The sequence below is a fragment of the Eleutherodactylus coqui genome, chromosome 3 (assembly GCF_035609145.1).
Source record: "Eleutherodactylus coqui strain aEleCoq1 chromosome 3, aEleCoq1.hap1, whole genome shotgun sequence".
Classification (NCBI taxonomy): Eukaryota; Metazoa; Chordata; class Amphibia; order Anura; family Eleutherodactylidae; genus Eleutherodactylus; species Eleutherodactylus coqui.
The window spans coordinates 54,985,172-55,007,750 of NC_089839.1; the positions used below are offsets into that span (position 1 = coordinate 54,985,172).

General features: G+C 41.0%; 17 non-coding genes across 17 annotated transcripts; all 17 read left to right on the forward strand.

Moving 5' to 3' along the window:
* The first annotated feature begins 2,341 nt into the window (after nt 1–2,341).
* On the forward strand, nt 2,342–2,414 carry TRNAF-GAA (transfer RNA phenylalanine (anticodon GAA)). Its single transcript has one exon. It is a non-coding gene; the product is annotated as a tRNA-Phe (tRNA).
* A 3,747-nt stretch (nt 2,415–6,161) lies between these two features.
* Nucleotides 6,162–6,234, forward strand: TRNAF-GAA (transfer RNA phenylalanine (anticodon GAA)). Its single transcript has one exon. It is a non-coding gene; the product is annotated as a tRNA-Phe (tRNA).
* Nucleotides 6,235–7,307: 1,073 nt separating this feature from the next.
* Nucleotides 7,308–7,380, forward strand: TRNAF-GAA (transfer RNA phenylalanine (anticodon GAA)). Its single transcript has one exon. It is a non-coding gene; the product is annotated as a tRNA-Phe (tRNA).
* A 691-nt stretch (nt 7,381–8,071) lies between these two features.
* TRNAF-GAA (transfer RNA phenylalanine (anticodon GAA)) lies at nt 8,072–8,144 on the forward strand. The gene has a single exon. It is a non-coding gene; the product is annotated as a tRNA-Phe (tRNA).
* Nucleotides 8,145–8,835: 691 nt separating this feature from the next.
* Nucleotides 8,836–8,908, forward strand: TRNAF-GAA (transfer RNA phenylalanine (anticodon GAA)). Its single transcript has one exon. It is a non-coding gene; the product is annotated as a tRNA-Phe (tRNA).
* A 1,837-nt stretch (nt 8,909–10,745) lies between these two features.
* Nucleotides 10,746–10,818, forward strand: TRNAF-GAA (transfer RNA phenylalanine (anticodon GAA)). Its single transcript has one exon. It is a non-coding gene; the product is annotated as a tRNA-Phe (tRNA).
* Nucleotides 10,819–11,509: 691 nt separating this feature from the next.
* On the forward strand, nt 11,510–11,582 carry TRNAF-GAA (transfer RNA phenylalanine (anticodon GAA)). Its single transcript has one exon. It is a non-coding gene; the product is annotated as a tRNA-Phe (tRNA).
* Nucleotides 11,583–12,273: 691 nt separating this feature from the next.
* TRNAF-GAA (transfer RNA phenylalanine (anticodon GAA)) lies at nt 12,274–12,346 on the forward strand. Its single transcript has one exon. It is a non-coding gene; the product is annotated as a tRNA-Phe (tRNA).
* A 1,657-nt stretch (nt 12,347–14,003) lies between these two features.
* TRNAF-GAA (transfer RNA phenylalanine (anticodon GAA)) lies at nt 14,004–14,076 on the forward strand. The gene has a single exon. It is a non-coding gene; the product is annotated as a tRNA-Phe (tRNA).
* Nucleotides 14,077–14,767: 691 nt separating this feature from the next.
* TRNAF-GAA (transfer RNA phenylalanine (anticodon GAA)) lies at nt 14,768–14,840 on the forward strand. Its single transcript has one exon. It is a non-coding gene; the product is annotated as a tRNA-Phe (tRNA).
* A 691-nt stretch (nt 14,841–15,531) lies between these two features.
* On the forward strand, nt 15,532–15,604 carry TRNAF-GAA (transfer RNA phenylalanine (anticodon GAA)). The gene has a single exon. It is a non-coding gene; the product is annotated as a tRNA-Phe (tRNA).
* A 1,837-nt stretch (nt 15,605–17,441) lies between these two features.
* On the forward strand, nt 17,442–17,514 carry TRNAF-GAA (transfer RNA phenylalanine (anticodon GAA)). The gene has a single exon. It is a non-coding gene; the product is annotated as a tRNA-Phe (tRNA).
* A 691-nt stretch (nt 17,515–18,205) lies between these two features.
* TRNAF-GAA (transfer RNA phenylalanine (anticodon GAA)) lies at nt 18,206–18,278 on the forward strand. Its single transcript has one exon. It is a non-coding gene; the product is annotated as a tRNA-Phe (tRNA).
* Nucleotides 18,279–18,969: 691 nt separating this feature from the next.
* On the forward strand, nt 18,970–19,042 carry TRNAF-GAA (transfer RNA phenylalanine (anticodon GAA)). The gene has a single exon. It is a non-coding gene; the product is annotated as a tRNA-Phe (tRNA).
* A 1,275-nt stretch (nt 19,043–20,317) lies between these two features.
* TRNAF-GAA (transfer RNA phenylalanine (anticodon GAA)) lies at nt 20,318–20,390 on the forward strand. The gene has a single exon. It is a non-coding gene; the product is annotated as a tRNA-Phe (tRNA).
* A 691-nt stretch (nt 20,391–21,081) lies between these two features.
* TRNAF-GAA (transfer RNA phenylalanine (anticodon GAA)) lies at nt 21,082–21,154 on the forward strand. Its single transcript has one exon. It is a non-coding gene; the product is annotated as a tRNA-Phe (tRNA).
* Nucleotides 21,155–21,845: 691 nt separating this feature from the next.
* TRNAF-GAA (transfer RNA phenylalanine (anticodon GAA)) lies at nt 21,846–21,918 on the forward strand. The gene has a single exon. It is a non-coding gene; the product is annotated as a tRNA-Phe (tRNA).
* The last annotated feature ends 661 nt before the right edge of the window (nt 21,919–22,579 follow it).

A 22,579-nucleotide genomic window follows, 5' to 3' on the forward strand; every position in this document is an offset into this window, starting at 1 on the left:
ACACCACAAATTTGACGGTCTTAGAATATCGTAAAAAGTTGTGCTTGCAGCCAAAATAGCTCAGTTGGGAGAGCGTTAGACTGAAGATCTAAAGGTCCCTGGTTCGATCCCGGGTTTCGGCATGTTGCTATGAGAGTACTTGGTACTCGTTTCTCTCTTCGTGTGTTGTAGTTTTGGCACCCATGAAAGTGCGAAATCAGCAGAAAGTCTGGCAGTTTGGGAAAATTCTAAAAATAAAGCAAGACAAAGCAGGTCTGTGAGAAGTGTGTTAAAATGACAGTCCCAGACACAATCTTGGTTTTCTGCAACCTATGTTGAATATGATTTTGATTTCTCTTTTCCTTTGTCGATGTTTGGAGTTTTCTCCCTGGAAAACATCAAAACACCACAAATTTGACGGTCTTAGAATATCGTAAAACATTCCATATGCAGCCGAAATAGCTCAGTTGGGAGAGCGTTAGACTGAAGATCTAAAGGTCCCTGGTTCGATCCCGGGTTTTGGCAGGTTGCTATGTGCGTACTTGATTCTCTTTTCTCTCTTCGTTTGTTGTAGTTTTGGCTCCCGTGAAAGTGCGAAATCAGCAGCAAGTCTGGCAGTTTGGGAAAATTCTAAAAATAAAGCAAGACAAAGCAGGTCCGTGAGAAGTGTGTTAAAATGACAGTCCCAGACACATTCTTGGTTTTCTGCAACCTATTTTGAATATGATTTTGATTTCTCTTTTCCTTTGTCGATGTTTGGAGTTTTCACCGTGGAAAAGATCAAAACACCACAAATTTAACGGTCTTAGAATATCGTGAAAAGTTGTGCTTGCAGCCGAAATAGCTCAGTTGGGAGAGCGTTACACTGAAGATCTAAAGGTCCCTGGTTCGATCCCGGGTTTCGGCATGTTGCTATGAGCGTATTTGGTTCTCGTTTCTCTCTTCGTGTGTTGTAGTTTTGGCACCCATGAAAGTGCGAAATCAGCAGAAAGTCTGGCAGTTTGGGAAAATTCTAAAAATAAAGCAAGACAAAGCAGGTCTGTGAGAAGTGTGTTAAAATGACAGTCCCAGACACAATCTTGGTTTTCTGCAACCTATGTTGAATATGATTTTGATTTCTCTTTTCCTTTGTCGATGTTTGGAGTTTTCTCCCTGGAAAACATCAAAACACCACAAATTTGACGGTCTTAGAATATCGTAAAACGTTGCATATGCAGCCGAAATAGCTCAGTTGGGAGAGCGTTAGACTGAAGATCTAAAGGTCCCTGGTTCGATCCCGGGTTTTGGCAGGTTGCTATGTGCGTACTTGATTCTCTTTTCTCTCTTCGTTTGTTGTAGTTTTGGCACCCGTGAAAGTGCGAAATCAGCAGCAAGTCTGGCAGTTTGGGAAAATTCTAAAAATAAAGCAAGACAAAGCAGGTCCGTGAGAAGTGTGTTAAAATGACAGTCCCAGACACATTCTTGGTTTTCTGCAACCTATTTTGAATATGATTTTGATTTCTCTTTTCCTTTGTCGATGTTTGGAGTTTTCACCGTGGAAAAGATCAAAACACCACAAATTTAACGGTCTTAGAATATCGTAAAAAGTTGTGCTTGCAGCCGAAATAGCTCAGTTGGGAGATCGTTAGACTGAAGATCTAAAGGTCCCTGGTTCAATCCCGGGTTTCGGCATGTTGCTATGAGCGTATTTGGTTCTCGTTTCTCTCTTCGTGTGTTGTAGTTTTGGCACCCATGAAAGTGCGAAATCAGCAGAAAGTCTGGCAGTTTGGGAAAATTCTAAAAATAAAGCAAGACAAAGCAGGTCTGTGAGAAGTGTGTTAAAATGACAGTCCCAGACACAATCTTGGTTTTCTGCAACCTATGTTGAATATGATTTTGATTTCTCTTTTCCTTTGTCGATGTTTGGAGTTTTCTCCCTGGAAAACATCAAAACACCACAAATTTGACGGTCTTAGAATATCGTAAAACGTTGCATATGCAGCCGAAATAGCTCAGTTGGGAGAGCGTTAGACTGAAGATCTAAAGGTCCCTGGTTCGATCCCGGGTTTTGGCAGGTTGCTATGTGCGTACTTGATTCTCTTTTCTCTCTTCGTTTGTTGTAGTTTTGGCACCCGTGAAAGTGCGAAATCAGCAGCAAGTCTGGCAGTTTGGGAAAATTCTAAAAATAAAGCAAGACAAAGCAGGTCCGTGAGAAGTGTGTTAAAATGACAGTCCCAGACACATTCTTGGTTTTCTGCAACCTATTTTGAATATGATTTTGATTTCTCTTTTCCTTTGTCGATGTTTGGAGTTTTCAACGTGGAAAAGATCAAAACACCACAAATTTAACGGTCTTAGAATATCGTAAAAAGTTGCGCTTGGAGCCGAAATAGCTCAGTTGGGAGAGCGTTAGACTGAAGATCTAAAGGTCCCTGGTTCGATCCCGGGTTTCGGCATGTTGCTATGAGCATATTTGGTTCTCGTTTCTCTCTTCGTGTGTTGTAGTTTTGGCACCCATGGAAGTGCGAAATCAGCAGAAAGTCAGGCAGTTTGGGAAAATTCTAAAAATAAAGCAAGAAAAAGCAGGTCTGTGAGAAGTGTGTTAAAATGACAGTCCCAGACACATTCTTGGTTTTCTGCAACCTATGTTGAATATGATTTTGATTTCTCTTTTCCTTTGTCGATGTTTGGAGTTTTCACCGTGGAAAAGATCAAAACACCACAAATTTGACGGTCTTAGAATATCGTAAAAAGTTGTGCTTGCAGCCAAAATAGCTCAGTTGGGAGAGCGTTAGACTGAAGATCTAAAGGTCACTGGTTCGATCCCGGGTTTCGGCATGTTGCTATGAGTGTACTTGGTACTCGTTTCTCTCTTCGTGTGTTGTAGTTTTGGCACCCATGAAAGTGCGAAATCAGCAGAAAGTCTGGCACTTTGGGAAAATTCTAAAAATAAAGCAAGAAAAAGCAGGTCTGTGAGAAGTGTGTTAAAATGACAGTCCCAGACACATTCTTGGTTTTCTGCAACCTATGTTGAATATGATTTTGATTTCTCTTTTCCTTTGTCGATGTTTGGAGTTTTCACTGTGGAAAAGATCAAAACACCACAAATTTGACGGTCTTAGAATATCGTAAAAAGTTGTGCTTGCAGCCAAAATAGCTCAGTTGGGAGAGCGTTGGACTGAAGATCTAAAGGTCCCTGGTTCGATCCCGGGTTTTGGCATGTTGCTATGAGAGTACTTGGTACTCGTTTCTCTCTTCGTGTGTTGTAGTTTTGGCACCCATGAAAGTGCGAAATCAGCAGAAAGTCTGGCAGTTTGGGAAAATTCTAAAAATAAAGCAAGACAAAGCAGGTCTGTGAGAAGTGTGTTAAAATGACAGTCCCAGACACAATCTTGGTTTTCTGCAACCTATGTTGAATATGATTTTGATTTCTCTTTTCCTTTGTCGATGTTTGGAGTTTTCTCCCTGGAAAACATCAAAACACCACAAATTTGACGGTCTTAGAATATCGTAAAAAGTTGTGCTTGCAGCCAAAATAGCTCAGTTGGGAGAGCGTTAGACTGAAGATCTAAAGGTCCCTGGTTCGATCCCGGGTTTCGGCATGTTGCTATGAGAGTACTTGGTACTCGTTTCTCTCTTCGTGTGTTGTAGTTTTGGCACCCATGAAAGTGCGAAATCAGCAGAAAGTCTGGCAGTTTGGGAAAATTCTAAAAATAAAGCAAGACAAAGCAGGTCTGTGAGAAGTGTGTTAAAATGACAGTCCCAGACACAATCTTGGTTTTCTGCAACCTATGTTGAATATGATTTTGATTTCTCTTTTCCTTTGTCGATGTTTGGAGTTTTCTCCCTGGAAAACATCAAAACACCACAAATTTGACGGTCTTAGAATATCGTAAAACATTGCATATGCACCCGAAATAGCTCAGTTGGGAGAGCGTTAGACTGAAGATCTAAAGGTCCCTGGTTCGATCCCGGGTTTTGGCAGGTTGCTATGTGCGTACTTGATTCTCTTTTCTCTCTTCGTTTGTTGTAGTTTTGGCACCCGTGAAAGTGCGAAATCAGCAGCAAGTCTGGCAGTTTGGGAAAATTCTAAAAATAAAGCAAGACAAAGCAGGTCCGTGAGAAGTGTGTTAAAATGACAGTCCCAGACACATTCTTGGTTTTCTGCAACCTATTTTGAATATGATTTTGATTTCTCTTTTCCTTTGTCGATGTTTGGAGTTTTCACCGTGGAAAAGATCAAAACACCACAAATTTAACGGTCTTAGAATATCGTAAAAAGTTGTGCTTGCAGCCGAAATAGCTCAGTTGGGAGAGCGTTAGACTGAAGATCTAAAGGTCCCTGGTTCGATCCCGGGTTTTGGCAGGTTGCTATGTGCGTACTTGATTCTCTTTTCTCTCTTCGTTTGTTGTAGTTTTGGCACCCGTGAAAGTGCGAAATCAGCAGCAAGTCTGGCAGTTTGGGAAAATTCTAAAAATAAAGCAAGACAAAGCAGGTCCGTGAGAAGTGTGTTAAAATGACAGTCCCAGACACATTCTTGGTTTTCTGCAACCTATGTTGAATATGATTTTGATTTCTCTTTTCCTTTGTCGATGTTTGGAGTTTTCACCGTGGAAAAGATCAAAACACCACAAATTTGACGGTCTTAGAATATCGTAAAAAGTTGTGCTTGCAGCCAAAATAGCTCAGTTGGGAGAGCGTTAGACTGAAGATCTAAAGGTCCCTGGTTCGATCCCGGGTTTCGGCATGTTGCTATGAGCGTATTTGGTTCTCGTTTCTCTCTTCGTGTGTTGTAGTTTTGGCACCCATGAAAGTGCGAAATCAGCAGAAAGTCTGGCAGTTTGGGAAAATTCTAAAAATAAAGCAAGACAAAGCAGGTCTGTGAGAAGTGTGTTAAAATGACAGTCCCAGACACAATCTTGGTTTTCTGCAACCTATGTTGAATATGATTTTGATTTCTCTTTTCCTTTGTCGATGTTTGGAGTTTTCTCCCTGGAAAACATCAAAACACCACAAATTTGACGGTCTTAGAACATCGTAAAACATTGCATATGCAGCCGAAATAGCTCAGTTGGGAGAGCGTTAGACTGAAGATCTAAAGGTCCCTGGTTCGATCCCGGGTTTTGGCAGGTTGCTATGTGCGTACTTGATTCTCTTTTCTCTCTTCGTTTGTTGTAGTTTTGGCACCCGTGAAAGTGCGAAATCAGCAGCAAGTCTGGCAGTTTGGGAAAATTCTAAAAATAAAGCAAGACAAAGCAGGTCCGTGAGAAGTGTGTTAAAATGACAGTCCCAGACACATTCTTGGTTTTCTGCAACCTATTTTGAATATGATTTTGATTTCTCTTTTCCTTTGTCGATGTTTGGAGTTTTCACCGTGGAAAAGATCAAAACACCACAAATTTAACGGTCTTAGAATATCGTAAAAAGTTGCACTTGCAGCCGAAATAGCTCAGTTGGGAGAGCGTTAGACTGAAGATCTAAAGGTCTCTGGTTCGATCCCGGGTTTCGGCATGTTGCTATGAGTGTATTTGGTTCTCGTTTCTCTCTTCGTGTGTTGTAGTTTTGGCACCCATGAAAGTGCGAAATCAGCAGAAAGTCTGGCAGTTTGGGAAAATTCTAAAAATATAGCAAGAAAAAGCAGGTCTGTGAGAAGTGTGTTAAAATGACAGTCCCAGACACATTCTTGGTTTTCTGCAACCTATGTTGAATATGATTTTGATTTCTCTTTTCCTTTGTCGATGTTTGGAGTTTTCTCCCTGGAAAACATCAAAACACCACAAATTTGACGGTCTTAGAATATCGTAAAACATTGCATATGCAGCCGAAATAGCTCAGTTGGGAGAGCGTTAGACTGAAGATCTAAAGGTCCCTGGTTCGATCCCGGGTTTTGGCAGGTTGCTATGTGCGTACTTGATTCTCTTTTCTCTCTTCGTTTGTTGTAGTTTTGGCACCCGTGAAAGTGCGAAATCAGCAGCAAGTCTGGCAGTTTGGGAAAATTCTAAAAATAAAGCAAGACAAAGCAGGTCCGTGAGAAGTGTGTTAAAATGACAGTCCCAGACACATTCTTGGTTTTCTGCAACCTATGTTGAATATGATTTTGATTTCTCTTTTCCTTTGTCGATGTTTGGAGTTTTCTCCCTGGAAAACATCAAAACACCACAAATTTGACGGTCTTAGAATATCGTAAATCATTGCATATGCAGCCGAAATAGCTCAGTTGGGAGAGCGTTAGACTGAAGATCTAAAGGTCCCTGGTTCGATCCCGGGTTTCGGCATGTTGCTATGAGCGTATTTGGTTCTCGTTTCTCTCTTCGTGTGTTGTAGTTTTGGCACCCATTAAAGTGCGAAATCAGCAGAAAGTCTGGCAGTTTGGGAAAATTCTAAAAATAAAGCAAGAAAAAGCAGGTCTGTGAGAAGTGTGTTAAAATGACAGTCCCAGACACATTCTTGGTTTTCTGCAACCTATGTTGAATATGATTTTGATTTCTCTTTTCCTTTGTCGATGTTTGGAGTTTTCACCGTGGAAAAGATCAAAACACCACAAATTTGACGGTCTTAGAATATCGTAAAAAGTTGTGCTTGCAGCCAAAATAGCTCAGTTGGGAGAGCGTTAGACTGAAGATCTAAAGGTCCCTGGTTCGATCCCGGGTTTCGGCATGTTGCTATGAGAGTACTTGGTACTCGTTTCTCTCTTCGTGTGTTGTAGTTTTGGCACCCATGAAAGTGCGAAATCAGCAGAAAGTCTGGCAGTTTGGGAAAATTCTAAAAATAAAGCAAGACAAAGCAGGTCTGTGAGAAGTGTGTTAAAATGACAGTCCCAGACACAATCTTGGTTTTCTGCAACCTATGTTGAATATGATTTTGATTTCTCTTTTCCTTTGTCGATGTTTGGAGTTTTCTCCCTGGAAAACATCAAAACACCACAAATTTGACGGTCTTAGAATATCGTAAACCATTGCATATGCAGCCGAAATAGCTCAGTTGGGAGAGCGTTAGACTGAAGATCTAAAGGTCTCTGGTTCGATCCCGGGTTTTGGCAGGTTGCTATGTGCGTACTTGATTCTCTTTTCTCTCTTCGTTTGTTGTAGTTTTGGCTCCCGTGAAAGTGCGAAATCAGCAGCAAGTCTGGCAGTTTGGGAAAATTCTAAAAATAAAGCAAGACAAAGCAGGTCCGTGAGAAGTGTGTTAAAATGACAGTCCCAGACACATTCTTGGTTTTCTGCAACCTATTTTGAATATGATTTTGATTTCTCTTTTCCTTTGTCGATGTTTGGAGTTTTCACCGTGGAAAAGATCAAAGCACCACAAATTTAACGGTCTTAGAATATCGTAAAAAGTTGTGCTTGCAGCCGAAATAGCTCAGTTGGGAGAGCGTTAGACTGAAGATCTAAAGGTCCCTGGTTCGATCCCGGGTTTCGGCATGTTGCTATGAGCGTATTTGGTTCTCGTTTCTCTCTTCGTGTGTTGTAGTTTTGGCACCCATGAAAGTGCGAAATCAGCAGAAAGTCTGGCAGTTTGGGAAAATTCTAAAAATAAAGCAAGACAAAGCAGGTCCGTGAGAAGTGTGTTAAAATGACAGTCCCAGACACAATCTTGGTTTTCTGCAACCTATGTTGAATATGATTTTGATTTCTCTTTTCCTTTGTCGATGTTTGGAGTTTTCTCCCTGGAAAACATCAAAACACCACAAATTTGACGGTCTTAGAACATCGTAAAACATTGCATATGCAGCCGAAATAGCTCAGTTGGGAGAGCGTTAGACTGAAGATCTAAAGGTCCCTGGTTCGATCCCGGGTTTTGGCAGGTTGCTATGTGCGTACTTGATTCTCTTTTCTCTCTTCGTTTGTTGTAGTTTTGGCACCCGTGAAAGTGCGAAATCAGCAGCAAGTCTGGCAGTTTGGGAAAATTCTAAAAATAAAGCAAGACAAAGCAGGTCCGTGAGAAGTGTGTTAAAATGACAGTCCCAGACACATTCTTGGTTTTCTGCAACCTATTTTGAATATGATTTTGATTTCTCTTTTCCTTTGTCGATGTTTGGAGTTTTCACCGTGGAAAAGATCAAAACACCACAAATTTAACGGTCTTAGAATATCGTAAAAAGTTGCGCTTGCAGCCGAAATAGCTCAGTTGGGAGAGCGTTAGACTGAAGATCTAAAGGTCCCTGGTTCGATCCCGGGTTTCGGCATGTTGCTATGAGTGTATTTGGTTCTCGTTTCTCTCTTCGTGTGTTGTAGTTTTGGCACCCATGAAAGTGCGAAATCAGCAGAAAGTCTGGCAGTTTGGGAAAATTCTAAAAATATAGCAAGAAAAAGCAGGTCTGTGAGAAGTGTGTTAAAATGACAGTCCCAGACACATTCTTGGTTTTCTGCAACCTATGTTGAATATGATTTTGATTTCTCTTTTCCTTTGTCGATGTTTGGAGTTTTCTCCCTGGAAAACATCAAAACACCACAAATTTGACGGTCTTAGAATATCGTAAAACATTGCATATGCAGCCGAAATAGCTCAGTTGGGAGAGCGTTAGACTGAAGATCTAAAGGTCCCTGGTTCGATCCCGGGTTTTGGCAGGTTGCTATGTGCGTACTTGATTCTCTTTTCTCTCTTCGTTTGTTGTAGTTTTGGCACCCGTGAAAGTGCGAAATCAGCAGCAAGTCTGGCAGTTTGGGAAAATTCTAAAAATAAAGCAAGACAAAGCAGGTCCGTGAGAAGTGTGTTAAAATGACAGTCCCAGACACATTCTTGGTTTTCTGCAACCTATGTTGAATATGATTTTGATTTCTCTTTTCCTTTGTCGATGTTTGGAGTTTTCTCCCTGGAAAACATCAAAACACCACAAATTTGACGGTCTTAGAATATCGTAAATCATTGCATATGCAGCCGAAATAGCTCAGTTGGGAGAGCGTTAGACTGAAGATCTAAAGGTCCCTGGTTCGATCCCGGGTTTCGGCATGTTGCTATGAGCGTATTTGGTTCTCGTTTCTCTCTTCGTGTGTTGTAGTTTTGGCACCCATTAAAGTGCGAAATCAGCAGAAAGTCTGGCAGTTTGGGAAAATTCTAAAAATAAAGCAAGAAAAAGCAGGTCTGTGAGAAGTGTGTTAAAATGACAGTCCCAGACACATTCTTGGTTTTCTGCAACCTATGTTGAATATGATTTTGATTTCTCTTTTCCTTTGTCGATGTTTGGAGTTTTCACCGTGGAAAAGATCAAAACACCACAAATTTGACGGTCTTAGAATATCGTAAAAAGTTGTGCTTGCAGCCAAAATAGCTCAGTTGGGAGAGCGTTAGACTGAAGATCTAAAAGTCCCTGGTTCGATCCCGGGTTTCGGCATGTTGCTATGAGAGTACTTGGTACTCGTTTCTCTCTTCGTGTGTTGTAGTTTTGGCACCCATGAAAGTGCGAAATCAGCAGAAAGTCTGGCAGTTTGGGAAAATTCTAAAAATAAAGCAAGACAAAGCAGGTCTGTGAGAAGTGTGTTAAAATGACAGTCCCAGACACAATCTTGGTTTTCTGCAACCTATGTTGAATATGATTTTGATTTCTCTTTTCCTTTGTCGATGTTTGGAGTTTTCTCCCTGGAAAACATCAAAACACCACAAATTTGACGGTCTTAGAATATCGTAAACCATTGCATATGCAGTCGAAATAGCTCAGTTGGGAGAGCGTTAGACTGAAGATCTAAAGGTCCCTGGTTCGATCCTGGGTTTTGGCAGGTTGCTATGTGCGTACTTGATTCTCTTTTCTCTCTTCGTTTGTTGTAGTTTTGGCTCCCGTGAAAGTGCGAAATCAGCAGCAAGTCTGGCAGTTTGGGAAAATTCTAAAAATAAAGCAAGACAAAGCAGGTCCGTGAGAAGTGTGTTAAAATGACAGTCCCAGACACATTCTTGGTTTTCTGCAACCTATTTTGAATATGATTTTGATTTCTCTTTTCCTTTGTCGATGTTTGGAGTTTTCACCGTGGAAAAGATCAAAACACCACAAATTTAACGGTCTTAGAATATCGTAAAAAGGTGTGCTTGCAGCCAAAATAGCTCAGTTGGGAGAGCGTTAGACTGAAGATCTAAAGGTCCCTGGTTCGATCCCGGGTTTCTGCATGTTGCTATGAGCGTATTTGGTTCTCGTTTCTCTCTTCGTGTGTTGTAGTTTTGGCACCCATGAAAGTGCGAAATCAGCAGAAAGTCTGGCAGTTTGGGAAAATTCTAAAAATAAAGCAAGACAAAGCAGGTCTGTGAGAAGTGTGTTAAAATGACAGTCCCAGACACAATCTTGGTTTTCTGCAACCTATGTTGAATATGATTTTGATTTCTCTTTTCCTTTGTCGATGTTTGGAGTTTTCTCCCTGGAAAACATCAAAACACCACAAATTTGACGGTCTTAGAACATCGTAAAACATTGCATATGCAGCCGAAATAGCTCAGTTGGGAGAGCGTTAGACTGAAGATCTAAAGGTCCCTGGTTCGATCCCGGGTTTTGGCAGGTTGCTATGTGCGTACTTGATTCTCTTTTCTCTCTTCGTTTGTTGTAGTTTTGGCTCCCGTGAAAGTGCGAAATCAGCAGCAAGTCTGGCAGTTTGGGAAAATTCTAAAAATAAAGCAAGACAAAGCAGGTCCGTGAGAAGTGTGTTAAAATGACAGTCCCAGACACATTCTTGGTTTTCTGCAACCTATTTTGAATATGATTTTGATTTCTCTTTTCCTTTGTCGATGTTTGGAGTTTTCACCGTGGAAAAGATCAAAGCACCACAAATTTAACGGTCTTAGAATATCGTAAAAAGTTGTGCTTGCAGCCGAAATAGCTCAGTTGGGAGAGCGTTAGACTGAAGATCTAAAGGTCCCTGGTTCGATCCCGGGTTTCGGCATGTTGCTATGAGCGTATTTGGTTCTCGTTTCTCTCTTCGTGTGTTGTAGTTTTGGCACCCATGAAAGTGCGAAATCAGCAGAAAGTCTGGCAGTTTGGGAAAATTCTAAAAATAAAGCAAGACAAAGCAGGTCTGTGAGAAGTGTGTTAAAATGACAGTCCCAGACACAATCTTGGTTTTCTGCAACCTATGTTGAATATGATTTTGATTTCTCTTTTCCTTTGTCGATGTTTGGAGTTTTCTCCCTGGAAAACATCAAAACACCACAAATTTGACGGTCTTAGAACATCGTAAAACATTGCATATGCAGCCGAAATAGCTCAGTTGGGAGAGCGTTAGACTGAAGATCTAAAGGTCCCTGGTTCGATCCCGGGTTTTGGCATGTTGCTATGTGCGTACTTGATTCTCTTTTCTCTCTTCGTTTGTCGTAGTTTTGGCACCCGTGAAAGTGCGAAATCAGCAGCAAGTCTGGCAGTTTGGGAAAATTCTAAAAATAAAGCAAGACAAAGCAGGTCCGTGAGAAGTGTGTTAAAATGACAGTCCCAGACACATTCTTGGTTTTCTGCAACCTATTTTGAATATGATTTTGATTTCTCTTTTCCTTTGTCGATGTTTGGAGTTTTCACCGTGGAAAAGATCAAAACACCACAAATTTAACGGTCTTAGAATATCGTAAAAAGTTGCGCTTGCAGCCGAAATAGCTCAGTTGGGAGAGCGTTAGACTGAAGATCTAAAGGTCCCTGGTTCGATCCCGGGTTTCGGCATGTTGCTATGAGTGTATTTGGTTCTCGTTTCTCTCTTCGTGTGTTGTAGTTTTGGCACCCATGAAAGTGCGAAATCAGCAGAAAGTCTGGCAGTTTGGGAAAATTCTAAAAATATAGCAAGAAAAAGCAGGTCTGTGAGAAGTGTGTTAAAATGACAGTCCCAGACACATTCTTGGTTTTCTGCAACCTATGTTGAATATGATTTTGATTTCTCTTTTCCTTTGTCGATGTTTGGAGTTTTCTCCCTGGAAAACATCAAAACACCACAAATTTGACGGTCTTAGAATATCGTAAAACATTGCATATGCAGCCGAAATAGCTCAGTTGGGAGAGCGTTAGACTGAAGATCTAAAGGTCCCTGGTTCGATCCCGGGTTTTGGCAGGTTGCTATGTGCGTACTTGATTCTCTTTTCTCTCTTCGTTTGTTGTAGTTTTGGCACCCGTGAAAGTGCGAAATCAGCAGCAAGTCTGGCAGTTTGGGAAAATTCTAAAAATAAAGCAAGACAAAGCAGGTCCGTGAGAAGTGTGTTAAAATGACAGTCCCAGACACATTCTTGGTTTTCTGCAACCTATGTTGAATATGATTTTGATTTCTCTTTTCCTTTGTCGATGTTTGGAGTTTTCTCCCTGGAAAACATCAAAACACCACAAATTTGACGGTCTTAGAATATCGTAAATCATTGCATATGCAGCCGAAATAGCTCAGTTGGGAGAGCGTTAGACTGAAGATCTAAAGGTCCCTGGTTCGATCCCGGGTTTCGGCATGTTGCTATGAGCGTATTTGGTTCTCGTTTCTCTCTTCGTGTGTTGTAGTTTTGGCACCCATTAAAGTGCGAAATCAGCAGAAAGTCTGGCAGTTTGGGAAAATTCTAAAAATAAAGCAAGAAAAAGCAGGTCTGTGAGAAGTGTGTTAAAATGACAGTCCCAGACACATTCTTGGTTTTCTGCAACCTATGTTGAATATGATTTTGATTTCTCTTTTCCTTTGTCGATGTTTGGAGTTTTCACCGTGGAAAAGATCAAAACGTGAAAGTGCGAAATCAGCAGCAAGTCTGGCAGTTTGGGAAAATTCTAAAAATAAAGCAAGACAAAGCAGGTCCGTGAGAAGTGTGTTAAAATGACAGTCCCAGACACATTCTTGGTTTTCTGCAACCTATTTTGAATATGATTTTGATTTCTCTTTTCCTTTGTCGATGTTTGGAGTTTTCACCGTGGAAAAGATCAAAACACCACAAATTTAACGGTCTTAGAATATCGTAAAAAGGTGTGCTTGCAGCCGAAATAGCTCAGTGGGGAGAGCGTTAGACTGAAGATCTAAAGGTCCCTGGTTCGATCCCGGGTTTCTGCATGTTGCTATGAGCGTATTTGGTTCTCGTTTCTCTCTTCGTGTGTTGTAGTTTTGGCACCCATGAAAGTGCGAAATCAGCAGAAAGTCTGGCAGTTTGGGAAAATTCTAAAAATAAAGCAAGACAAAGCAGGTCTGTGAGAAGTGTGTTAAAATGACAGTCCCAGACACAATCTTGGTTTTCTGCAACCTATGTTGAATATGATTTTGATTTCTCTTTTCCTTTGTCGATGTTTGGAGTTTTCACCGTGGAAAAGATCAAAACACCACAAATTTGACGGTCTTAGAATATCGTAAAAAGTTGTGCTTGCAGCCAAAATAGCTCAGTTGGGAGAGCGTTAGACTGAAGATCTAAAGGTCCCTGGTTCGATCCCGGGTTTCGGCATGTTGCTATGAGAGTACTTGGTACTCGTTTCTCTCTTCGTGTGTTGTAGTTTTGGCACCCATGAAAGTGCGAAATCAGCAGAAAGTCTGGCAGTTTGGGAAAATTCTAAAAATAAAGCAAGACAAAGCAGGTCTGTGAGAAGTGTGTTAAAATGACAGTCCCAGACACAATCTTGGTTTTCTGCAACCTATGTTGAATATGATTTTGATTTCTCTTTTCCTTTGTCGATGTTTGGAGTTTTCTCCCTGGAAAACATCAAAACACCACAAATTTGACGGTCTTAGAATATCGTAAACCATTGCATATGCAGCCGAAATAGCTCAGTTGGGAGAGCGTTAGACTGAAGATCTAAAGGTCTCTGGTTCGATCCCGGGTTTTGGCAGGTTGCTATGTGCGTACTTGATTCTCTTTTCTCTCTTCGTTTGTTGTAGTTTTGGCTCCCGTGAAAGTGCGAAATCAGCAGCAAGTCTGGCAGTTTGGGAAAATTCTAAAAATAAAGCAAGACAAAGCAGGTCCGTGAGAAGTGTGTTAAAATGACAGTCCCAGACACATTCTTGGTTTTCTGCAACCTATTTTGAATATGATTTTGATTTCTCTTTTCCTTTGTCGATGTTTGGAGTTTTCACCGTGGAAAAGATCAAAGCACCACAAATTTAACGGTCTTAGAATATCGTAAAAAGTTGTGCTTGCAGCCGAAATAGCTCAGTTGGGAGAGCGTTAGACTGAAGATCTAAAGGTCCCTGGTTCGATCCCGGGTTTCGGCATGTTGCTATGAGCGTATTTGGTTCTCGTTTCTCTCTTCGTGTGTTGTAGTTTTGGCACCCATGAAAGTGCGAAATCAGCAGAAAGTCTGGCAGTTTGGGAAAATTCTAAAAATAAAGCAAGACAAAGCAGGTCTGTGAGAAGTGTGTTAAAATGACAGTCCCAGACACAATCTTGGTTTTCTGCAACCTATGTTGAATATGATTTTGATTTCTCTTTTCCTTTGTCGATGTTTGGAGTTTTCTCCCTGGAAAACATCAAAACACCACAAATTTGACGGTCTTAGAACATCGTAAAACATTGCATATGCAGCCGAAATAGCTCAGTTGGGAGAGCGTTAGACTGAAGATCTAAAGGTCCCTGGTTCGATCCCGGGTTTTGGCAGGTTGCTATGTGCGTACTTGATTCTCTTTTCTCTCTTCGTTTGTTGTAGTTTTGGCACCCGTGAAAGTGCGAAATCAGCAGCAAGTCTGGCAGTTTGGGAAAATTCTAAAAATAAAGCAAGACAAAGCAGGTCCGTGAGAAGTGTGTTAAAATGACAGTCCCAGACACATTCTTGGTTTTCTGCAACCTATTTTGAATATGATTTTGATTTCTCTTTTCCTTTGTCGATGTTTGGAGTTTTCACCGTGGAAAAGATCAAAACACCACAAATTTAACGGTCTTAGAATATCGTAAAAAGTTGCGCTTGCAGCCGAAATAGCTCAGTTGGGAGAGCGTTAGACTGAAGATCTAAAGGTCCCTGGTTCGATCCCGGGTTTCGGCATGTTGCTATGAGTGTATTTGGTTCTCGTTTCTCTCTTCGTGTGTTGTAGTTTTGGCACCCATGAAAGTGCGAAATCAGCAGAAAGTCTGGCAGTTTGGGAAAATTCTAAAAATATAGCAAGAAAAAGCAGGTCTGTGAGAAGTGTGTTAAAATGACAGTCCCAGACACATTCTTGGTTTTCTGCAACCTATGTTGAATATGATTTTGATTTCTCTTTTCCTTTGTCGATGTTTGGAGTTTTCTCCCTGGAAAACATCAAAACACCACAAATTTGACGGTCTTAGAATATCGTAAAACATTGCATATGCAGCCGAAATAGCTCAGTTGGGAGAGCGTTAGACTGAAGATCTAAAGGTCCCTGGTTCGATCCCGGGTTTTGGCAGGTTGCTATGTGCGTACTTGATTCTCTTTTCTCTCTTCGTTTGTTGTAGTTTTGGCACCCGTGAAAGTGCGAAATCAGCAGCAAGTCTGGCAGTTTGGGAAAATTCTAAAAATAAAGCAAGACAAAGCAGGTCCGTGAGAAGTGTGTTAAAATGACAGTCCCAGACACATTCTTGGTTTTCTGCAACCTATGTTGAATATGATTTTGATTTCTCTTTTCCTTTGTCGATGTTTGGAGTTTTCTCCCTGGAAAACATCAAAACACCACAAATTTGACGGTCTTAGAATATCGTAAATCATTGCATATGCAGCCGAAATAGCTCAGTTGGGAGAGCGTTAGACTGAAGATCTAAAGGTCCCTGGTTCGATCCCGGGTTTCGGCATGTTGCTATGAGCGTATTTGGTTCTCGTTTCTCTCTTCGTGTGTTGTAGTTTTGGCACCCATTAAAGTGCGAAATCAGCAGAAAGTCTGGCAGTTTGGGAAAATTCTAAAAATAAAGCAAGAAAAAGCAGGTCTGTGAGAAGTGTGTTAAAATGACAGTCCCAGACACATTCTTGGTTTTCTGCAACCTATGTTGAATATGATTTTGATTTCTCTTTTCCTTTGTCGATGTTTGGAGTTTTCACCGTGGAAAAGATCAAAACACCACAAATTTGACGGTCTTAGAATATCGTAAAAAGTTGTGCTTGCAGCCAAAATAGCTCAGTTGGGAGAGCGTTAGACTGAAGATCTAAAGGTCCCTGGTTCGATCCCGGGTTTCGGCATGTTGCTATGAGAGTACTTGGTACTCGTTTCTCTCTTCGTGTGTTGTAGTTTTGGCACCCATGAAAGTGCGAAATCAGCAGAAAGTCTGGCAGTTTGGGAAAATTCTAAAAATAAAGCAAGACAAAGCAGGTCTGTGAGAAGTGTGTTAAAATGACAGTCCCAGACACAATCTTGGTTTTCTGCAACCTATGTTGAATATGATTTTGATTTCTCTTTTCCTTTGTCGATGTTTGGAGTTTTCTCCCTGGAAAACATCAAAACACCACAAATTTGACGGTCTTAGAATATCGTAAACCATTGCATATGCAGTCGAAATAGCTCAGTTGGGAGAGCGTTAGACTGAAGATCTAAAGGTCCCTGGTTCGATCCTGGGTTTTGGCAGGTTGCTATGTGCGTACTTGATTCTCTTTTCTCTCTTCGTTTGTTGTAGTTTTGGCTCCCGTGAAAGTGCGAAATCAGCAGCAAGTCTGGCAGTTTGGGAAAATTCTAAAAATAAAGCAAGACAAAGCAGGTCCGTGAGAAGTGTGTTAAAATGACAGTCCCAGACACATTCTTGGTTTTCTGCAACCTATTTTGAATATGATTTTGATTTCTCTTTTCCTTTGTCGATGTTTGGAGTTTTCACCGTGGAAAAGATCAAAACACCACAAATTTAACGGTCTTAGAATATCGTAAAAAGGTGTGCTTGCAGCCAAAATAGCTCAGTTGGGAGAGCGTTAGACTGAAGATCTAAAGGTCCCTGGTTCGATCCCGGGTTTCTGCATGTTGCTATGAGCGTATTTGGTTCTCGTTTCTCTCTTCGTGTGTTGTAGTTTTGGCACCCATGAAAGTGCGAAATCAGCAGAAAGTCTGGCAGTTTGGGAAAATTCTAAAAATAAAGCAAGACAAAGCAGGTCTGTGAGAAGTGTGTTAAAATGACAGTCCCAGACACAATCTTGGTTTTCTGCAACCTATGTTGAATATGATTTTGATTTCTCTTTTCCTTTGTCGATGTTTGGAGTTTTCTCCCTGGAAAACATCAAAACACCACAAATTTGACGGTCTTAGAACATCGTAAAACATTGCATATGCAGCCGAAATAGCTCAGTTGGGAGAGCGTTAGACTGAAGATCTAAAGGTCCCTGGTTCGATCCCGGGTTTTGGCAGGTTGCTATGTGCGTACTTGATTCTCTTTTCTCTCTTCGTTTGTTGTAGTTTTGGCTCCCGTGAAAGTGCGAAATCAGCAGCAAGTCTGGCAGTTTGGGAAAATTCTAAAAATAAAGCAAGACAAAGCAGGTCCGTGAGAAGTGTGTTAAAATGACAGTCCCAGACACATTCTTGGTTTTCTGCAACCTATTTTGAATATGATTTTGATTTCTCTTTTCCTTTGTCGATGTTTGGAGTTTTCACCGTGGAAAAGATCAAAGCACCACAAATTTAACGGTCTTAGAATATCGTAAAAAGTTGTGCTTGCAGCCGAAATAGCTCAGTTGGGAGAGCGTTAGACTGAAGATCTAAAGGTCCCTGGTTCGATCCCGGGTTTCGGCATGTTGCTATGAGCGTATTTGGTTCTCGTTTCTCTCTTCGTGTGTTGTAGTTTTGGCACCCATGAAAGTGCGAAATCAGCAGAAAGTCTGGCAGTTTGGGAAAATTCTAAAAATAAAGCAAGACAAAGCAGGTCTGTGAGAAGTGTGTTAAAATGACAGTCCCAGACACAATCTTGGTTTTCTGCAACCTATGTTGAATATGATTTTGATTTCTCTTTTCCTTTGTCGATGTTTGGAGTTTTCTCCCTGGAAAACATCAAAACACCACAAATTTGACGGTCTTAGAACATCGTAAAACATTGCATATGCAGCCGAAATAGCTCAGTTGGGAGAGCGTTAGACTGAAGATCTAAAGGTCCCTGGTTCGATCCCGGGTTTTGGCATGTTGCTATGTGCGTACTTGATTCTCTTTTCTCTCTTCGTTTGTCGTAGTTTTGGCACCCGTGAAAGTGCGAAATCAGCAGCAAGTCTGGCAGTTTGGGAAAATTCTAAAAATAAAGCAAGACAAAGCAGGTCCGTGAGAAGTGTGTTAAAATGACAGTCCCAGACACATTCTTGGTTTTCTGCAACCTATTTTGAATATGATTTTGATTTCTCTTTTCCTTTGTCGATGTTTGGAGTTTTCACCGTGGAAAAGATCAAAACACCACAAATTTAACGGTCTTAGAATATCGTAAAAAGTTGCGCTTGCAGCCGAAATAGCTCAGTTGGGAGAGCGTTAGACTGAAGATCTAAAGGTCCCTGGTTCGATCCCGGGTTTCGGCATGTTGCTATGAGTGTATTTGGTTCTCGTTTCTCTCTTCGTGTGTTGTAGTTTTGGCACCCATGAAAGTGCGAAATCAGCAGAAAGTCTGGCAGTTTGGGAAAATTCTAAAAATATAGCAAGAAAAAGCAGGTCTGTGAGAAGTGTGTTAAAATGACAGTCCCAGACACATTCTTGGTTTTCTGCAACCTATGTTGAATATGATTTTGATTTCTCTTTTCCTTTGTCGATGTTTGGAGTTTTCTCCCTGGAAAACATCAAAACACCACAAATTTGACGGTCTTAGAATATCGTAAAACATTGCATATGCAGCCGAAATAGCTCAGTTGGGAGAGCGTTAGACTGAAGATCTAAAGGTCCCTGGTTCGATCCCGGGTTTTGGCAGGTTGCTATGTGCGTACTTGATTCTCTTTTCTCTCTTCGTTTGTTGTAGTTTTGGCACCCGTGAAAGTGCGAAATCAGCAGCAAGTCTGGCAGTTTGGGAAAATTCTAAAAATAAAGCAAGACAAAGCAGGTCCGTGAGAAGTGTGTTAAAATGACAGTCCCAGACACATTCTTGGTTTTCTGCAACCTATGTTGAATATGATTTTGATTTCTCTTTTCCTTTGTCGATGTTTGGAGTTTTCTCCCTGGAAAACATCAAAACACCACAAATTTGACGGTCTTAGAATATCGTAAATCATTGCATATGCAGCCGAAATAGCTCAGTTGGGAGAGCGTTAGACTGAAGATCTAAAGGTCCCTGGTTCGATCCCGGGTTTCGGCATGTTGCTATGAGCGTATTTGGTTCTCGTTTCTCTCTTCGTGTGTTGTAGTTTTGGCACCCATTAAAGTGCGAAATCAGCAGAAAGTCTGGCAGTTTGGGAAAATTCTAAAAATAAAGCAAGAAAAAGCAGGTCTGTGAGAAGTGTGTTAAAATGACAGTCCCAGACACATTCTTGGTTTTCTGCAACCTATGTTGAATATGATTTTGATTTCTCTTTTCCTTTGTCGATGTTTGGAGTTTTCACCGTGGAAAAGATCAAAACGTGAAAGTGCGAAATCAGCAGCAAGTCTGGCAGTTTGGGAAAATTCTAAAAATAAAGCAAGACAAAGCAGGTCCGTGAGAAGTGTGTTAAAATGACAGTCCCAGACACATTCTTGGTTTTCTGCAACCTATTTTGAATATGATTTTGATTTCTCTTTTCCTTTGTCGATGTTTGGAGTTTTCACCGTGGAAAAGATCAAAACACCACAAATTTAACGGTCTTAGAATATCGTAAAAAGGTGTGCTTGCAGCCAAAATAGCTCAGTTGGGAGAGCGTTAGACTGAAGATCTAAAGGTCCCTGGTTCGATCCCGGGTTTCTGCATGTTGCTATGAGCGTATTTGGTTCTCGTTTCTCTCTTCGTGTGTTGTAGTTTTGGCACCCATGAAAGTGCGAAATCAGCAGAAAGTCTGGCAGTTTGGGAAAATTCTAAAAATAAAGCAAGACAAAGCAGGTCTGTGAGAAGTGTGTTAAAATGACAGTCCCAGACACAATCTTGGTTTTCTGCAACCTATGTTGAATATGATTTTGATTTCTCTTTTCCTTTGTCGATGTTTGGAGTTTTCTCCCTGGAAAACATCAAAACACCACAAATTTGACGGTCTTAGAACATCGTAAAACATTGCATATGCAGCCGAAATAGCTCAGTTGGGAGAGCGTTAGACTGAAGATCTAAAGGTCCCTGGTTCGATCCCGGGTTTTGGCAGGTTGCTATGTGCGTACTTGATTCTCTTTTCTCTCTTCGTTTGTTGTAGTTTTGGCTCCCGTGAAAGTGCGAAATCAGCAGCAAGTCTGGCAGTTTGGGAAAATTCTAAAAATAAAGCAAGACAAAGCAGGTCCGTGAGAAGTGTGTTAAAATGACAGTCCCAGACACATTCTTGGTTTTCTGCAACCTATTTTGAATATGATTTTGATTTCTCTTTTCCTTTGTCGATGTTTGGAGTTTTCACCGTGGAAAAGATCAAAGCACCACAAATTTAACGGTCTTAGAATATCGTAAAAAGTTGTGCTTGCAGCCGAAATAGCTCAGTTGGGAGAGCGTTAGACTGAAGATCTAAAGGTCCCTGGTTCGATCCCGGGTTTCGGCATGTTGCTATGAGCGTATTTGGTTCTCGTTTCTCTCTTCGTGTGTTGTAGTTTTGGCACCCATGAAAGTGCGAAATCAGCAGAAAGTCTGGCAGTTTGGGAAAATTCTAAAAATAAAGCAAGACAAAGCAGGTCTGTGAGAAGTGTGTTAAAATGACAGTCCCAGACACAATCTTGGTTTTCTGCAACCTATGTTGAATATGATTTTGATTTCTCTTTTCCTTTGTCGATGTTTGGAGTTTTCTCCCTGGAAAACATCAAAACACCACAAATTTGACGGTCTTAGAACATCGTAAAACATTGCATATGCAGCCGAAATAGCTCAGTTGGGAGAGCGTTAGACTGAAGATCTAAAGGTCCCTGGTTCGATCCCGGGTTTTGGCATGTTGCTATGTGCGTACTTGATTCTCTTTTCTCTCTTCGTTTGTCGTAGTTTTGGCACCCGTGAAAGTGCGAAATCAGCAGCAAGTCTGGCAGTTTGGGAAAATTCTAAAAATAAAGCAAGACAAAGCAGGTCCGTGAGAAGTGTGTTAAAATGACAGTCCCAGACACATTCTTGGTTTTCTGCAACCTATTTTGAATATGATTTTGATTTCTCTTTTCCTTTGTCGATGTTTGGAGTTTTCACCGTGGAAAAGATCAAAACACCACAAATTTAACGGTCTTAGAATATCGTAAAAAGTTGCGCTTGCAGCCGAAATAGCTCAGTTGGGAGAGCGTTAGACTGAAGATCTAAAGGTCCCTGGTTCGATCCCGGGTTTCGGCATGTTGCTATGAGTGTATTTGGTTCTCGTTTCTCTCTTCGTGTGTTGTAGTTTTGGCACCCATGAAAGTGCGAAATCAGCAGAAAGTCTGGCAGTTTGGGAAAATTCTAAAAATATAGCAAGAAAAAGCAGGTCTGTGAGAAGTGTGTTAAAATGACAGTCCCAGACACATTCTTGGTTTTCTGCAACCTATGTTGAATATGATTTTGATTTCTCTTTTCCTTTGTCGATGTTTGGAGTTTTCTCCCTGGAAAACATCAAAACACCACAAATTTGACGGTCTTAGAATATCGTAAAACATTGCATATGCAGCCGAAATAGCTCAGTTGGGAGAGCGTTAGACTGAAGATCTAAAGGTCCCTGGTTCGATCCCGGGTTTTGGCAGGTTGCTATGTGCGTACTTGATTCTCTTTTCTCTCTTCGTTTGTTGTAGTTTTGGCACCCGTGAAAGTGCGAAATCAGCAGCAAGTCTGGCAGTTTGGGAAAATTCTAAAAATAAAGCAAGACAAAGCAGGTCCGTGAGAAGTGTGTTAAAATGACAGTCCCAGACACATTCTTGGTTTTCTGCAACCTATGTTGAATATGATTTTGATTTCTCTTTTCCTTTGTCGATGTTTGGAGTTTTCTCCCTGGAAAACATCAAAACACCACAAATTTGACGGTCTTAGAATATCGTAAATCATTGCATATGCAGCCGAAATAGCTCAGTTGGGAGAGCGTTAGACTGAAGATCTAAAGGTCCCTGGTTCGATCCCGGGTTTCGGCATGTTGCTATGAGCGTATTTGGTTCTCGTTTCTCTCTTCGTGTGTTGTAGTTTTGGCACCCATTAAAGTGCGAAATCAGCAGAAAGTCTGGCAGTTTGGGAAAATTCTAAAAATAAAGCAAGAAAAAGCAGGTCTGTGAGAAGTGTGTTAAAATGACAGTCCCAGACACATTCTTGGTTTTCTGCAACCTATGTTGAATATGATTTTGATTTCTCTTTTCCTTTGTCGATGTTTGGAGTTTTCACCGTGGAAAAGATCAAAACACCACAAATTTGACGGTCTTAGAATATCGTAAAAAGTTGTGCTTGCAGCCAAAATAGCTCAGTTGGGAGAGCGTTAGACTGAAGATCTAAAGGTCCCTGGTTCGATCCCGGGTTTCGGCATGTTGCTATGAGAGTACTTGGTACTCGTTTCTCTCTTCGTGTGTTGTAGTTTTGGCACCCATGAAAGTGCGAAATCAGCAGAAAGTCTGGCAGTTTGGGAAAATTCTAAAAATAAAGCAAGACAAAGCAGGTCTGTGAGAAGTGTGTTAAAATGACAGTCCCAGACACAATCTTGGTTTTCTGCAACCTATGTTGAATATGATTTTGATTTCTCTTTTCCTTTGTCGATGTTTGGAGTTTTCTCCCTGGAAAACATCAAAACACCACAAATTTGACGGT